This window comes from Ptychodera flava, chromosome 13 (assembly GCF_041260155.1).
Source record: "Ptychodera flava strain L36383 chromosome 13, AS_Pfla_20210202, whole genome shotgun sequence".
Lineage (NCBI taxonomy): Eukaryota > Metazoa > Hemichordata > Enteropneusta > Ptychoderidae > Ptychodera > Ptychodera flava.
The window spans coordinates 14007743-14013742 of NC_091940.1; positions in this window are offsets into that span (position 1 = coordinate 14007743).

A 6000-nucleotide genomic window follows, 5' to 3' on the forward strand; every position below is an offset into this window, starting at 1 on the left:
CAGCATTATGACCATCCCTACCTAGGTCTAATGGTGTATCCATAAGAGTATTGGTCGGGATAGATCGCTGATGCTAATATTGATGACTAGACTTTGGTAGACTGTCAATCTATGCTCTTGGTGATCGACTTGACTGTATCATCAAGTTCCGGGCCAGCGTATAAGTCATTCTTCCAACATCTCAAGTGTATACCGTGAACTGACAAGTCTTGATGGAGAAGTGGATTTTGAGATTTGGATACTTACTTTCAAAGGACAGTCGCTGTAACCTGTGATTTTGTCACTATTTTTTTGTGCATAGTTGGTGTTTCAATGTGTTCTGAGGAGGAAAACAACAACACACAAAAATAGCCAAACAAAAAATCAGAAGTCACAGCTACTGGCTCTTTCAAAAATGAGAAGGAAGCAATAGTATTTTAGCGGGATAAGTAATATATCTGAACACACATACAGCATTTCAGTAGAGCTACAGGAGGTCCCAGGAAAGCAAATGCAACAGACACACAGCACATTGTGAGAGACATTAAAGATAGCCACTTTATTTCAGAAATCAGTGTATTTTGTGATACATGACAACTTTGAAGGACCCTATGCTAGAAATAATGCTTTCTTGTAACGAGCACAGATCAATATGTCTCTTTTATTTTGCGTATTTGGTTTTCATTTTTTTTTTTTTGTATTTGCCACTTCTTCGACCAGAGAAGACTTTACAAAGAAAAAATGAGACTACCCACTATAAAACATAAATCTACATTTTTTTGGTAAAGTTTGTCACTGCCATACACTACATTTGCTATAATAAGTACAATTTCTCATTGAAAATTGGATTTTTTTTTAAATTCTAATACAAGAGGCTTTTGTGGTTTTTGTGTACCTGTGCGAAGTATATTCAATAAATTAAAACTGATATCAGTTTATCTGCATGAAATTATATCAAATCTACCCTAGGGAAGAAACTGTCTTGATTTGGTTGCAATTGGGTACACCCCAATTGAGCATTGATGTGAGGAATTGATTGAACCAATCATTGATTTACAGGTGTGGTTTTTTCATCAAGAATACAAGGGGAGGCTGCTGAGCCAACACACAGGGCACTGTGCTTTTGCTAAGCAGTTCAAAAGCCGCCGTGTTGGAAGCATATCATCATATTTAATTTGGAAAGTTAATCTGCCCTGTCAGAAGACTACAATGAAAAGTGTGTTCTGCTGTTGAAAGTATTACAACGATTAAAAACAGAGTTCACTGACAAATATTCTTGCCTAACGTGCGCACACAGTATGTGTGGCACAACAGTCAAACCTGTTAACAGCAGTCAGCCTTAAGGACCGTGCTTTTCTGCCCATGAAGAAAAAAGAAGCTGCCCAATATATTATTTTTACCATACAATTTATAATGGTATCCTAGTTAAAGGCAGTAATGATTGACTTCCTATACCTAATAGCCACATTACAAGATGTACTGTGACCACAAGGTTGACCACCAGCTACACCAATGAGATGGCTATTTAATACAATTGTGCCCGATGTATAAAAAGACAAGTGGCCCCTTTGTGAAGACATCTGCTTATATACAGGTTTGACTGTACCAACTGCAAAAGGTTCACTAATAACTTCATAATTTCCTTTCTTCATATCAAAGATTGATCCTTTGAACCCCGTTTGGAAGCAAGTTCCAACATGATGCCGTAGGTCACCATAGGGTCACCAGATGGTCAGGGTTCAAAGTTTAAAACCCTTTCACCCCAAATTCCCTATGTTATACGTCCACCCAACCTATTGAAAAAAGGATTGTGCTAGTCTTGTGCTATCTGGTCTTGACAGAAGCTCTGCATGTCTGATGGAAATGCAACTGTAGCGGCATGCAAAACACTGGAAGGTTCCATTGCTAATGGGGAGGAAGGGTGACATTGTCGTGCATACTGTCACCCCCCACTGCCCAAATAAACTTTCCTGATAAGCTCAGTATCACAAAAAATGGCTAGCTGGATCAGTCGATTTTGTTTGGAAAAATGACAATGCAAGTAAAAATAAAGACAGACTGTGTAAATATGAGCGATATTAAGTTTTGTGTTCGTATTTTTCAGACCTGAATACATTCGGCAGTAGTATATGAAAATGATTTCATTTATTGTAATCACCATAGAGCTTTGACATTGATAACATTGTTCTCGTTGTAAACATGATTCAGAAATGACTAAAGCGAATGTCTATCTAACCACAAAATATCACTTAAGTTACAGAGTTGAGTTTTGACATATATTTGCATCTCTTCCACTGTGACATTTGTCCCATACTAAATTTTAATTACAATATAATTCTTTTTTTTTTCAACAAAAGACAAATTATGCTGTACCAGCTGGTGTGAGAATTATTTTTAACCATGTGTGAAAAAAACACTGACTGCAACAATGCTATTGTTCCCAGCTCTCACAAAACTATACAGAAGATTTTCTCCTTGTGGTACTGTGGTACATATTCTTCAAAAAGGGAAGAGCATCATGGGAAATTGGAAGGAGAAGAGCATCATGGGAGTACATGAAATTGACCGAATTGATGATATTGGGCAATGGTTTGACAGCTTGACATTTTGAAATTTAATTAGAATTTATAGAGCTGTGAAAAGAATGATCGTAAATCAGCCATAAAAATATCCAAGTAGTCATTTTTTCTATAGAGCTTGGCTAATTACGTTGTCAGGTGTATTGGTAATGAAATAAAAACTGTAATTATAATTTAGCAATGCCCCAAGTGACATGTCTGATATGATTGACCAATTATTGAATATTTCGCCGTAAAGACTGATATAGTGGGCTCGGTGACAGAGCTGTGAAAATTTGTTTCTTCTGGTGAAATGTTTCATAATCAAACTTCATAGACTGAATAATTTCTGTTCGTCAGAATCACTTGTCCCAGTCGGTGGAGCATTGAAATGGTGTGTATTCAAAATTGAAATTTTACAGTGAAAATGCATTCCAAGTTGGCCTCTGCAGACGACATCAAATTCAGTAGTGTTTGCCAATTGTCCTGCTCATCAGGCGTTTCTTTGTTTTCGGTTTTTCTCAAAAAAAAACGTTATATTGCACAGAACTAGAGAAGGCCAATAATTCACTCGGATTTGTACCATCAAAGATTTCCTGGATGAAATTTTGCATGTCCCCCCATGTGTAAATAGGACTTTTGGGGTTGTGGATTATATGTCCAATTTTGAACTATCTGTAAAATTCATGCTGGATTGAGAAGGTAGCGCAATTATGTCAAATTTTCAAATGATTGTACAGCCAGCTGTACAGAGTAATTATACGGCAACCAGTGACATCTGGTGTAGCAATTAAGAAAGAATGGATTTTTTTTGTCCGATTTACATTGCAAAGAAATTTATATGCTAACAATTCAACAGGGGATGACATAACTCAATTTGTTATTTCTTGCTTCCAAAAAACTATGGCTTGATTTTTTGTGGCCATTTTAGTTGCAATGTTGATATTTTAACTTCAATGCATGAACACTATTTTCTCAGATCTTATGAAGAGAGAATCACCGTCTGTTTCAACTTTAAGCATGTTAAAATCAATAGCTGAAAAGTCATCAGAAAGGTTATCTGTAAAAGTACAAATCAGAGAGACTTGTGGGTAATTTCTAGTGCCTGTGTATCAGTGTAACACCGCAAAATTGGCAGAATTGTTGTCGTTAATAGGTGTGAAAGACGTGACTATAGGGACAGATCTAAAGCTGCCAAAACGTTGCCCTATATCATGTGGTCAAGTAAGATAGCCTGTTCATTTTACTCTACAGGAAAGTATTTTGATGGTTTGGCTTGTTTACAATGTCAGACACTGGTGCATTCAACCAAAACCCTCAACCCTCCATGGCGGAGTGACTGCGCTTCAAACCAACAGTGGCAGGTACTTGCAGACTGAAGATTTCACTCCCAAAAAAACTCCAAAAACACAGCTTGTTCAGAAGATTAATTCTTTTAGACAAATAAATATTTTTCCACCCACAAGTGTTTACGCACAATTCTTGAGAATGCTGTGAGCCAAGGAGAGTCAAGATGCCGTACAGTCCCAGCAGAATTTATCATCCAATGACCCAATATGAGAATGTAAATGAAGCATCCAATCAGCTTGCACTTCCCCAGGTCACCTGATATGCAAATTGAGGTCAACAGGTGACCAGACGAAACGTAACTGCCTGCTATTCTGAGGACAAGCATTTTGATCCATTGGTCTATCACTGAATCTGATATGTAGCTTCCGTTTTATAAGATTTATAGAATTAATCTGCCAAAGTTTCAGTGATAGAGATGCCAAGTTATTCACTCACAGGAACACATGTTGCTCATAAAATATCTATATTTGAGTATTTTTGCCCTTATGTTAAGGAGTGCATATCATTTATGTTTCTCAAAGTATTAGATCTCCTTTCATTGGCTCACCAGATTAATGTTCAACACACAAAAGCCTTGTAAACAATTAGAACTATTTAAATTACACATATATACAGTTTCTTCTGATTCTGTTTCTGTTGGAGTCAAATTTAAAGTCAAAGAAAGATGTCATGTGATTGTGTAACCATGACCATGCTGAAACCAAATTTTTTGTTCTCCTGAAGGGTACAAGAGTACTTGTGAAAGGACTCTCATTCAATTTGGAGCAGATGTTGGATCAAAATGTGCCATTTTTCACTGTGGGCTCTTGTATGTATGTGCACAATTTCAAAATCCCAGAACTTTCAGCAGTTATTTCAAAACTGCTGTTTCACTAAGCAATGCGAAAAGCAGGTCGACGTAAACTTTTCAGACGTAATGGGACGTTTCGCTCACTGTATGAAAATCACGCTGGCCTCTTAAAGGAAGGCAGTCATCAGAACTGCATGTGTGCGATTTTCTTGTTTACAAACAATGTATTTCATGCATGATATCTAGATGCATCAAGTCAACATAGCTGCAACATTTATATTTTACGATATTCATTGTTGACAAACATGCTTTAACTTTCATCAATTGCCAACGTACCCTAGATATAGTGTTTACGTCAGTCATGGGGATCCCTGGCAACCTTTGAGCAGAGTTCCAATGACTGCTCCCTTTAATGCTCTTTTAAGGAAGAGGAGGGAATGTACCAAAAAACCAAACGTTCAGCTTTATGAAAAATATGACCAAAGCGTGACAACTTTCACAGAAAATACGTGCCATCTGGGAAGAAAAGAGCGGCCTGTCAAAGTTGTGGCTGTAATATAATATTTCATTTTCTGTACAATCTATTATAGATATAAATAATTGGCTTTGCTCATTTGACTACATTACATATCTCACCCCATTGTTTTTTCAAATGTTGAGTCCAACTCTGTCACATAAAAACTAGAGTTACACCCAAATTTGATGGTGAAAGGGTCATGCTCGGCTGAATATGCCGTTTGGTTGATTAGAAATGTGTGATTGATAAGAAAAAGAGTCTGACATTAAGGTGTGTGCCAGAAAATGTCGCCATCTTGTTGAGGATTAATTAGCGGTGTTGTATTACATGTCTGCTATGGCAAGACGAGATGTCAAATTCATAAAAATTAATAGTTTCTGCTGACAGAAAAAAAGCAATTGATAAAACATAACGGTATAGCCACCATGGTAACAGTGGAACAATAATAAATAATATAATTAAGGGTTTTTTTTTGAAAATGGTCTGGAAATAAAAACAGATGTAATCTTCTGTGCTTGTGGCAGTCAAGCATCGTAAAATGGTTCCATAATTATGTTTTCTTTGTTCCGAAAGACTTGATCTAAACCTGCCAATATTTTGTTCAGTGGTGTGAGACTTGACATGGATTCACATGGAAACAGACAACGATATGGACAAGTTCACAACTTGGTGAGCAATGACCGGTCCAGGAAAATATTTGCAATCCGGCTCCTAACAAACAGCGAACCAGCATTTGACAAAAAAAGAATTTTTTTTTTGAATTCTTTTCTTTTCTTTTTTTGTCCTTTTTTTGTCCTTTTTATTTT